This window comes from Saccopteryx leptura, chromosome 13, assembly GCF_036850995.1.
Source record: "Saccopteryx leptura isolate mSacLep1 chromosome 13, mSacLep1_pri_phased_curated, whole genome shotgun sequence".
Lineage (NCBI taxonomy): Eukaryota > Metazoa > Chordata > Mammalia > Chiroptera > Emballonuridae > Saccopteryx > Saccopteryx leptura.
Genome location: NC_089515.1, coordinates 20,790,210 through 20,802,705, shown reverse-complemented (window position 1 = coordinate 20,802,705; position 12,496 = coordinate 20,790,210). Strand labels below are relative to the sequence as shown.

Here is a 12,496-nt window from a genome sequence, read left to right as displayed (position 1 = left end):
TGACTTCACCTCTTGGACTAAACAGATGCCTTTGCAACCATAGAAGATTCTCCCTCCCTGAGTAACTTAACTTGTATCTCTAGGGTCCATCTCTCTCTGCCTCCAATCCTCTCCCATCTCAGGTTCAAATCTGTTGTACTTTAAAACTTTGTTTGCAATTAATTTTTGCCCTCTTGGAAACTGACATTTTGCAAAAAAAAATAGCATAGCTCAAGTATAAAAGACAAGCACCATGTACCCCCTTAGAAGCCGAAATGCTGACCTTTTAACTTCTGTCGATTTAACCAAAGCCTGATAGTCAGAAATGTGGGTGACCTTTAAGCACTGTTTTCTGTGGCTTTTCTCTGCTGAGAGCCCAAAAGTGCAACATTGTGGTCACTGAGGTACCAAAGGTCAAGCATAGGTGACTGCAATATTGTTGGTCTCAGACACGACTCAAGGCTGCTTTTGCTCTGTCTGGTTATTGTGGGGATAACAGCCCAGCCCCTCAATAACTATGTACTGAGAAATATATATATTTCATACTCCAAATCACTTTGGTGAAAAAGTCAAACCCTCTTGCTTAGAAAAAAGGCTTCGTTATTTCTGTAGAGTCATCTTTTAGGAAGCATTCAAGTGCAAGCACTCTATGATTCTCTCTCCTCTGTAAGTCAAGCAGCACTTAGGCTGTAGAGTGTGAGTCAGCAGGTCTCTGAGAAGACGTGGTGGAAGATGGGGCACAGGCGCTTCCAGGCGGAATCAGAGAACAGAGGTCTCTTTCTTTTTTTATTTTTTTTTATTTTTCCTGAAGCTGGAAACGGGGAGAGACAGTCAGACCGGGATCCACCCAGCACGCCCATCAGGGGGCTACGCTCTGCCCACCAGGGGGCGATGCTCTGCCCCTCTGGGGGGGGTCACTCTGTGGAGACCAGAGCCACTCCAGCGCCTGGGGCAGAGGCCAAGGAGCCATCCCCAGCTCCCGGGCCATCTTTGCTCCAATGGAGCCTCGGCTGAGGGAGGGGAAGAGAGAGACAGAGAGGAAGGAGAGGGGGAGGGGTGGAGAAGCAGATGGGCACCTCTCCTGTGTGCCCTGGCCGGGAATCGAACCCGGTACTTCCTCACGCCAGGCCGATGCTCTACCACTGAGCCAACCGGCCAGGGCCCAGAGGTCTCTTTCTTTTCCTTAGGCAAGCACAGTGTCATCAGCAAAGGAGTCCGGGAATAATTCAGTATTCACACCCAAACTGGTGGGATGTCATCAGGAAAAAGGACGCCTCCATTTGTCGTAGACATTACTGCCATTGATTCTTGCAAATGGAAGACCTGGTCTACAGTGTCCACGGAACAGACTAGCTAGAACAGTGAGAGTCTCCATGGGTGACGCTGTTCCAGAGGACGCAGAACTAGGAAACGGAAGAACTAAGACCTGGATCCAAGTCATATCACACACAAACACACTTTCTATGTTTTCAGCCCTATGCTCATTTCAGTGAATGATACCAGAAATGTTAAAAGATAATTTCTCAGATTGAGGATTAAAGCAAAAAACTATTGCACAAGAAGCAATGAACAAGTAACCCAAGTTACAATGTCATTAAGTTATAAAACATAGATCACAGACTTTTAAACTTGGATGACATGTGTACATACATATATCTGTATGTATGTGTACATGTGTGTGCTATGTGTGCACAGAGAAATGAAGCCTCACGTACCTACCATCTGGCTTCTACTACCATCAGTTCACAGACAATAAAATATTTCTTATTTTATTCCTACCCCTACTCACCCCCCTACAACCCCCAACCATGGATTATTTCAAAGCAAATCTCAGCTGTTTTGTAAATTCACCTGCATCTCTACAAGATAATGTCTTTTGCTCTTTCCACATTATCACAGTACCACGATCACACTTAAGAAAATAATAATGGGAGGATATTTTCAAAGTAATATTCTAATATAAACCCTTAATTGGACTGGGAACAAAAGGAGGCCCAAAGGAGCTAAGATGGGGAGGATGTTTACAGGCCAACCAGCTTTATTTGCTAAACTTCTAATTCCTAGCTGCACGCTCTTCTCTTTGAGAAGCAGCAGAATATCCATGTTAAGGAGCAACCAGGAAGGATCTTAAACCTGCTTGAAAGGGCTGGCATTTGAAATAAACAGAACACTGACAAGAGGAAATTGCTTTGGCCAGGCTGTTTCTAAGACAGAATGTAAACAGGTCCCCCACACACACACACACACACACGCACACACACATACAAGCACACAAATGGACTCTATTTCTCTTCTCTCTCCTTCCTTCTCTTCTCTTCTCTCTCTCTCCATCACTAGCTTAAATCTGCCAATTCTGAATCATTCTCATTCAAATCCTCCTCCCTAAACAAGTAGCATTAGTACTGTTTAGTAATTAGCACATTATTGTGGCCAAATGAGCTTCTGCATCCCGAGTTCTAAGCCCTGTGCTGTCTGCTCCTCTGCCCCATCCCTGCCTCGCTTCTGCGCATCTCAGAGGCCGCTGGCCAGCGGCGAGCAGGGAGCAGCAGGCAGAGGCCGGGGCAGATGGAACCCATCGCCCTGTGTGTCCTGGGGGTGGCTTTTGCCCGCCGAGCAGCGCCTGCACACACACAGGCCGCTGCTACTCTCCACAACAACGGCTGCACGCCTCCTTCTGCCCAACACTTAGGTGTGTTTGTGTGTTTTGCTGAAGAATGGAAACTTGTGATAAAAGGATTTCAGTTTGTTGTGCGGAATTAGCGTAACTGAATCGCTCTCCGATTGTTGCCTAAACAAGGTGGCAGCGGAGGGAAAGTGCTGAGCAGTTTATCTGCCATCACGGGAGCATAGGGGAAAGTGGACAGGACAGGGAGCCTCTCAGTCTGGGCAGGGGCACGCAGGACAAAAATCCTGCGAGGAACTTGGAAGTGCATCAGAGTCTTACATCCCACGCACGAGCACCTAGGGTGATGATAATAACAGCCGGCTTACAGTAATAAGAAAGCAGTTAACAATAGACTTCTTGTGAACGGTAATAGACATAGCGAGTGCTACTAAATGGTCACAGACTGCATGTGTGAGGGCAAAGTCAAAACTCCACCTTCAGGGTGAAATGATTGATGTGGTTCTGGTTTTTGGAATCATTTTTTGACTCAGCCACTTTGGGGCTAAGTGGCTGAAACCGAACCTCAGTGTTGACCTCTGCATAATGGAGATAAAATACATTTCTCTTAGTAAGTTGTGACAATAACAAAAGAAGGTGTTTTTAAAGCCCTGGCATAGTACATGACATGCCCAATATTTTTAATACTGTCCTCTTATTGCTGTTCTATATCCGAAAGTATATTCTACAAAAAACAAGCCCTGAAAGACGATGGGAGACTTCCATGGTCAAATAATTTCTGGAAATGTTAGATGGGTGTTGCCCATCTTGCAGCTTCACGATGCTCATCAGCATATAATAAACTACAAGTTTACAGCCATCTTGCAGGAACGAAACTCAGTTAACCTTACCACAGTTTCACAAGGTCCTTACACCACAGACGCCTCGCAGACACAACACACTTCAGGAAACGCCTGACCCTACGCACCATGGCCCCTTTGTTGCAGCTTTGGTTCTTTGTTGGGTTGATTTCTAAGTTCTAAAGTCAACACTGTGGTGGCATCACCTGACAAGGCCATGCAGAAAACGCTGGTTGCTGTCTGCATTCCCTCTCATTCTATCCAAGGGACTCTCTTAGAGAATGTCTATCTGCTCTGTGACCCTGAAACTTTGAACGTTTACTATATTTCTATCCCAGAAGTTTGTGCTATCAGAGAGCTGCAAAAGAAAGTTCACCATACCTTAATATTTTCCCTCTTTCCTCCAAAGAGACCGAGGACAGGCTTTTAGTCACATCCCTTGAATATAAAAATCCATGTGGTCTGAAATCTCTTTTGCAAAAGTTAGGGTGGTATGAACATGGCACAGAGATTGTTTAGAGAGTACATAACGTGTACGCAGTACCCTCACTGGGCCAATAGGTCTTGCCTCTAGTTCAAATCCAAACCAAGTCAGGAGAGCCTTAAGGATTGCTTATCCCTACTGAGATGAGGCCATGATCTTAGAGGCCAAACTGAGTAGGAATTTCTAGGGAAGCCCCTGCTGCTAATTTTAAACTTAGAATGAGTCTCTAGGAACATTCAGTCACCAGAAATTGAGATCACCTGGCCGACTAATGACAACCATGGGTACCACAAAGACCAAGCTTACCACCATGAGTGACTCACAGGAGGAGAAGGATGCTTTTTGGTTTTCTAGGGATGAAAGTTAAGAAGTTAATAAAAAATATATATATATATTTTTTGTGACAGAGCCAGAGAGAGGGACAGATACGGACAGATAGACAGAAAGGGAGAGAGATGAGAAGCATCAATTCTTTGTTGCAGCACCTTAGTTGTTCATTGATTGCTTTCTCTATGACCTTGACTGGGGGGCTATAGCAAAGCAAGTGACCCCTTGTTCAAGCTAGTGCCCTTGGGCTCAAGCCAGTGACCATGGGGTCTTGTCTATGATCCCATGCTCAAGCCAGTGACCTTGGGCTCAAGCTGGTGAGCTTTGCTCAAACCAGATGAGCCTGCGCTCAAGCTGGTGACCTTGGGGTTTTGAACCTGGGTCCTCCACGTCCCAGTCTGATGCTCTATCCACTGAGTCACCACCTGGTCAGGCAAGGAAGAATCTTATTTATGACAGTGTTTCTCAAAGTGTAGTTTATAGGCTACCCAAGTCAGAATCACGTGGACAACTTGTGAAAATGCCATTTCCAAGGTTTCACTATAGGAAAACATATATTGTTTTCCGAGAGTACGTCCCAGAAATGTGTGACAAGCTACACAGGTCATAATTACACATACCAGTTTGAGAGCACTGGGGGGTAGGCCCCACCTACTGCCACTCATAAAATATCCAGCCCTTATCTTTAGAGTGAGCATGAACTGTACATTCTCTGGGTGCTAAAACAAAACAGAAAAACACACCTCTTTATTGTGAACAGTGGCTCAATCTGGCTGTAGATTAACTGCATTGCTGGTTCACTTCCCTGCCCCTATCTGTGTCCAAGCCTTGTGCAATCTGAACCTGAAGCTTCTCCTACCAACAGATGAAATCTGATTCCTCACCCCTTGAATCTGAGCAAACACTAAAGTGACCTGGCAATGGAATAAAATGGAAGTGGTGGTGTGCCAACCGTGAGCTTCCAGCCTTGTGCTCTCTCTCTCTCTCTGAATCCCATCATTCCATGTGTGAGCAAGCCCAGGGAAACCTGCTGAAGGATGAGAAAGCACGTGGAGGATAACTGAATTACTCCACTGAGGCCATTCTAGAGCATCCTACAGCCAACTGACCCCCAACATGTGGGACAGCCCAGACAAGATCAGTAGAGCTCTCTACCCAACAATTCATAGCTAACCGTGGACACATAATGAACACAGCCAAAACCAGAAGAACCACCCAGCTGATCCCTAGTCTCATAAGCAACAATAAATGCTTCCAGTTCAGCCACTGAATGTCCTGGTGGTTTGTTACACAGCAATAGCTTACTCATACCTTCTCTCCTCAAAACTCTTTTCTATCAACCGGTTACACATTCAACTAGCCATGCTCTCACTTGGGCTCTATATTACCAATTCAAGTCATGAGTTTCTGTTCCCATTGGTACGGTGGCAGGACATAAGGACAGTGACCTTAAATGTTCACTTCAAACCAGGATGACCATAACTGTTCACTTCAAAACCAAGGACACTTTAAGAATGAAAGAGTGCTATTAAAGCTTAAGCAAACCCAACAGCTGTAACCCAATAGTTCTGGCCACTCTAAGTGTAAGGAACGTGGTATCTAAAATGTAGCTTTTTCTGCCTGACCAAGTGTTGGTGCAGTGGACAGAGCGTTGGACTGGGATGTGGAGGACCCAGGTTCGAGACCCCCGAGGTCGCCAGCTAGAGCGCAGGCTCATCTGGCTTAAGCAAAGCTCACCAGCTTGGACCCAAGGTTGCTGGCTCAAGCAAGGGGTTACTCGGTCTGCTGAAGGCCCACAGTCAAGGCACATATGAGAAAGCAATCAATGAACAACTAAAGGTGTTGCAACGAAAAGCTGATGATTGATGCTTCTCATTTCTCTCCGATCCTGCCTGTCTGTCCCTCTCTCTGACTCTCTGTCTCTGTAAGAAAAATAAAAAAATAAAAAAAAAATAAAACGTAGCTTTTCCTTGGTTCTGCCATCTTCTCTATATTTTGCATGTGTTTCCCTGCCTTATTTTTTCATTGCCCAGGTTTCACAATCTGCCTTCCCTTCTCCTTGGGGAAGAATACCACCTAACTAAGCCTGACCTGTGGTGGCTCAATGGATAAAGCATCAGCCTGGAATGCTGAAGTTCAAAACCCCGGGCTTGCCTGGTCAAGGCACATATGGAGTTGATGCTTCCTGCTCCTCCCCCTGCTCTCTCTCTCTCTCTCTCTTTCATCTCTTACTCTCTCTCTCTAATAAAAATGAATAAAGTAAAAAAAATAAAAGAATACCACCTAACTATATTTATTTCTAACCTGATGCATGTCTGTGCCCTACTCATGAATTATTCATCTGATCACTGCTTCCGCACCCCCACCGTTCTCTGCCCAAGAATTTCTTGGTAGATCAAGAGGTTGGGCCAACTCAGGCCAGTCACCCTGTGGTCATTTCAGGCCCTTTGATGGGCTCAGGGAATAGAAAATGGTGAGACAGAGTATGTTGGAAGTTAAAGAGCAAACTCGTGGCTGGGCCCTCATACCTTTATGAAAACATCACATTCATTTCACCACATCGGAGACAGGGTTATGTAGATATCTGACACCTGTTATTACTTATCCTAACACCATAACAACTCAAAATATGGCTAAAACCACTGGGTCCATGTGTCTGAGAAACAGCCTAATTATTTATAGAGGAAAAACAAAAGTTATTTTTTGGGAGAATATGATTAAAAGTACATCACTCACAAAAGACGTGTAGATGATAACTGTGTAGACAATAAGGAAACCAGAGTCAAAGAGACAGATCAATTTATTGGCTATGAAATAATTTCACTAGTACTAATTGCCTCCCTAAATGGAAATGTTATTGCAACAATTTATTTCACTTTACAATTCAAGCTCCACAGCTCCACAAGCTGGTTTCTGCATCCATAACAATGTGCCTTAGATTATACTGTCTTTCCTAAAGCTTCTTGAACAACGTTAATTCTGCCTTCCAGTGGAAAGGGTCTTCCTCAGTGTGAAATGCTTACTCAGGAATCCTAATGCATCCTGACCTAGGCTGAAATTCTGACTTTCTTAGCCCCTTCCACATTTACTCATAACATATCCAGTGACAGCAACTGAAGCCTGGAAATATTAATTCTCTAATATCTCTGTGACAACCTCTTTTTTATTACACCTGCAAAAGAAATTAAACCAGTCAGCAGCAAAGATGGAGGCCAAGAGAATACAAGATAACAGTTTTATTAAAAACCCACACATGTCCTTGACAAAGGATAGTTTTCCCAGAATGTCACAGCTTACACAAGACAATTGCTAGACAGACAGGAGAGGTAGGAGCAGTTACTCTGTATTATTATTATTTTTAATTCCACCAGGGATTTGAGGTTCTTCCTTTGAGGACTTTCACTTTTTTTAAAAAAATTTTTTTATTTATTCATTTTAGAGAAGAGAGGGAGAGACAGAGAGAGAGAAGGGGGGGAGGAGCTGGAAGCATCAACTCCCATATGTGCCTTGACCAGGCAAGCCCAGGGTTTGGAACCGGCGACCTCAGCATTTCCAGGTCGACGCTTTATCCACTGTGCCACCACAGGTCAGGCCGAGGACTTTCACTTTTTAAAATCGTATGTCTCAGAAACTCCGGAAGAGTAGTTACCCGCTTGGAAAGCTAAGGGTTAACGATCACCCTGGCTGGTTGGCTCAGCGGTAGAGCGTCGGCCTAGCGTGTGGAGGACCTGGGTTCGATTCCCGGCCAGGGCACACAGGAGAAGCGCCCATTTGCTTCTCCACCCCCCTCTTCCTCTCTGTCTCTCTCTTCCCCTCCTGCAGCCAAGGCTCCATTGGAGCAAAGATGGCCCGGGCGCTGGGGATGGCTCCTTGGCCTCTGCCCCAGGCGCTAGAGTGGCTCTAGTCGCAACATGGCGACGCCCAGGATGGGCAGAGCATCGCCCCATGGTGGGCAGAGCGTCGCCCCTGGTGGGCGTGCCGGGTGGATCCCGGTCGGGCGCATGCGGGAGTCTGTCTGACTGTCTCTCCCTGTTTCCAGCTTAAGAAAAATGAAAAATAATAATAATAATAAGGGTTAACGATCACCCTCGTTCTCTAAGATGGGCAGAAATATAGTGCGATGTGGATGTCTCATTTTCTGCTCGGGGCACATTAACAGCATCTAGATAATATTTGTTTAACTTGCATAAAACTCGTAGCTCTCCAAGAACATCTGCCACTAACATTCTCGTGCACACTTGAATCATTTTTCAACTGCTTCATGGCCACAGCGCCTGTCTGGCCTTTGCCATTCATCTAGATTATGGATGCGATGTATCCCAGATTCACAGACATGCCTCATTTTCCCCCCCTCACTCCCACTGCTGTCTCTACCCAGGTTACCAATTAGCTTGGCCCCAGATATGCTGAGAAATTAGATTTTAGTGTTTATGACAAATTTTCTCCTACACTTAATATCACAGCACCCCCCCCCCCCCCTTAAAGGCATGCCTCTATTTTTTTTTTGTTTTGTTTTTTTGTTTTGTTTTTTCTGAAGCTGGAAACGGAGATAGACAGTCAGACAGACTCCCGCATGCGCCCGACCGGGATCCACCTGGCACGCCCACCAGGGGCGATGGATGCTTTGCCCCTCCGGGGCGTCGCTCTGCCGCGACCAGAGCCACTCTAGCACCTGGGGCAGAGGCCAAGGAGTCATCCCCAGCACCCGGGCCATCTTTGCTCCAATGGAGCCTTGGCTGCGGGAGGGGAAGAGAGAGACAGAGAGGAAGGAGGGGGGGGGGTGGAGAAGCAAATGGGCGCTTCTCCTATGTGCCCTGGCCGGGAATTGAACCCGGGTCCCCCACACGCCAGGTCGACGCTCTACCACTGAGCCAACCGGCCAGGGCCAAGAACAGCTTCTTTAGAGCAGGGTTCTACCTGGGTTATCAAAAGTTTTCCCAACCACAAACAGGGTTTCCTTTATCCCGCCTGTTTTGAGGAAACCAGTGGGCTCTATCTCTTCTTGTCCCTTTGTGTTTGAAGTCCTATTACCCAAGTGTCAGATTAATGCCCCATAAATAATCCTGTGACATGCAAATGACCCCGGAAGTCCTGCTGTTTGTAATTTCAGTCTGAATTACTCTAGTTAGGTTTTGTGTTCTCAAATAAAAAGCTAGCCCATTCTTTAATATCTATTCCCATGAAGAATCTCACCTGTCCTCTCACAGAAAAATCAATAAGCTTTGAAGCTTCTTCCCCTATTCTTAGCCCCACCCCCAACTATAACAACTGGATTGACTAACGAGCCTATGTCCTCATAGAAGCAGGTACAGAGTTGATGGTAGACTGAAAGATCTGGCCAGGAATCAGAGCCTCAGCTTATCACCCGTACCTGGGGTCCCCTCGCTTGGCAGTTACTGAAAGGTGGGAAACTGCTTTCCGTAAAGTCTGATCCTCGTCTTCTTACATGAGGTTCAAGCTCCTTATTTCCAAATTCCTGATAGGGTGGGTGCCTCACTTACAAGTGGTACACCCTCAAACTCAACCTGAACCATGAAGCTTATCTTCTTTGGCAACCAAAAAAAAAAAAAAAATGTCTCCATCTCTATCAAATAAATTACCATTTCCTGTCAGTTGGGTTGAAAACTTCTTGTAAACTGTGTAAATAATTTATTAAAAAAAGAAAGGATTATGGACTGTTGCCCAAACCTATTATTTGAAACATCCTTCCATCTGCCCCTCCCTCCCTTTTCCAGGTTTATCAGAGTTTATAATCTCAAACTACGGTAAATAGCTAAAGTTTTGTCACTAGCATGCATGGATGATGAACAACAAAGTTCATAATTATAGGGCATGCTTCTTTATCCCTTTGTTTCCTTCAGTCACTATAGCCGATAGGAATAGTTGAAGGTACGTGTCCAGGTGTTCCAAACCATGTCAAACTGTGCCTCATCTGACACATAAGCATACCACATCACCCTGCTATGTCTCTCTCTGCTCAACACCGTGCCTCGACTGGGCATGCTTACTTGTCCTTCTTGGGTTGAGCTCCTACTCAACGTTAAGGTTCATGTTTGATGACCCTTCTCCATGGAATATTTTTCATTCTCTTCACTCCGAATTAGTAAAGCTTCATGCGATTAGTGTTTGGGCCTCAGGTTTAGCGAGTGTGGAATGAGGGCTCTAATTCATTTCAGATCCCTGGAGGAAGCATACTTTGCAAAGAACAATGACAAAGTGAGACGCAGAGCTCTATGAGGAAGAAGTTAATAAAGCTAAAATGGATCTTATCCTTGAGTAAAGTCCAAGTTACTAGGGATGAAGAGAAAACCATAGCATTCGCAGGGATATTTCCTTTAACAGACCCTGGTTTCTTCTTTTATAAGAACCTGCAGAGCTGCAATGCTCTGCGTCTGATTCAGAGCCGTCCTGAGGCTCTTGCTGGAAAACAGAAACAAAAATAAAAACAAACAAAAAACACCTATCCCGAAGGGGACATCACAGCTCTTAAAAAGGAAGGCTATAACCACATACAAAACAATATAAATAAAGTAATATAATTCATTCATTCATTCATTCGTAAATAATAGGAGGCCAGGATAAAAGTATGGATGAGAGAGAACTCAAGGGAAATGTCACAACGATGTGAAGGGGGTCAGTGTGTTTGATAAGAGGAGGACAGTGCAACTGAAGGGGTGTGACCCTGAGGTCTGTCATGAAGTGAGGTTGCTCTCTGATATTGGACCCTGTCCTGCCAGGGACCAGAGCAGGAAAATAAGGGGCTGTAAGTTACACCTGCTTCAGTCTCTTTCGGGAACAGCCCTCATGCTGTGTCTGGGATCTCTCATTTCGGAACAGAGAACTCTCATTTTCCTTCTACCTGCCCATTCGCCACAACGGGTATAGAAATGACTACAATATATATTGAAGGGATACCTGACATAGGAAACGCACAGGTATGGGTCTTCCCTGGATGCTTACTGCTTAAATGAATGCGAGGCTCCACTCACCAGCCACTTGGTAAGAAGCAGCCTTTCCCCAAAATGGTTCACAGTGAAATATACTAAATCTGTAGGTTAACTGGGAGAATGGGATTTCGAATATATCTCTACAGTTTATAAATTGGTTATAGATCTAATTTTTTTTATATAAAAGCAATATTTATTGAGCACCTGCTATACGCAAGTTGTCTGCTGGGTACTGGTGGAGACAATATTAAGATAGGTTAAACTGTATCCTCAAGAAGTTAGATAAGAGCCTGACCTGTGGTGGCGCAGTGGATAAAGCATCGACCTGGAAATGCTGAGGTCACTGGTTCGAAACCCTGGGCTTGCCTGGTCAAGGCACATATGGGAGTTGATGCTTCCAGCTCCTCCCCCCTTCTCTGTCTCTGTCTCTCTCTTCTCTCTCTCCCTCACTGTCTCTCTCTCTCCCTCTCTCTCTCCTCTCTAAAAAATGAATAAATAAATAAATAAAAATTTTTAAAAAAGGTAAGTTGTAAAAAAAAAAAAAGAAGTTAAATAAGAGAGATGATGATGATGATATAGATTTAAAAAATCCATGTGAGTTCAGACAAGAGAAAAATGACATCCAGGTAAAGGTCTGTAAAAAGACATCATGCACATGTTGGCACTAAGTTAAGTCTTAATATACAACCAGACTGAGACAATGTAGCCAAGTGGAGAAAGGGGCAGAGATATTGCATCGGGAACAGCATGAACAAAGGCACACTTCAGTCAGAACACACAGCCTGACTGATTCTTACTCCCTTCTCTGATTCTCTGATTCGTGCTGTGACATCTTAGCCTCATAAACATCGATGGCAGCTGTCGCCTGGGTTCTAAATGCCATGGCCCTCCCTGACCTCCTTGACAACAGCTTCTCATCTTCTCCCTGTTCCCAAAGAACTTTCACATCTCTCCTTTCTGCTCAGAGAGTATCTATCAGGAGCGGCTGGGGTCTCAGGAGAAAACAGCACAGACACCGAGAAGCACAGGGAAGGCCAAGAACAAAACAAGGGCCGTGTTCAAAGTCCAGCTCAGCTGAGGTCCCGAAGTGAATGAATTCCCCAGTAGAACACAAGGGTGGAGTGTGTGTATGGGGGCAAACTAACCCTGTCTCTAATGACGCCCAGGTATCTGGAAATGCTTACCTTGTGTTCGCATAAAAGCTAACAGGGAGCTGAATTGGAAACACAAAAATAAGGCCCGTAAATTCCTGAAAGGAGACAGTTCTTCTTCCTTGGAGACAGACCAAATTATGCAT

At 45.1% G+C, this 12,496-nt stretch overlaps 1 protein-coding gene across 6 annotated transcripts in view; it reads right to left on the bottom strand.

Moving 5' to 3' along the window:
- SORCS1 (sortilin related VPS10 domain containing receptor 1) overlaps nucleotides 1-12,496 on the bottom strand; it is a 578,632-nt gene that overhangs the window by 6,162 nt on the left and 559,974 nt on the right. The gene's annotated exons all lie outside the window — the stretch shown is intronic.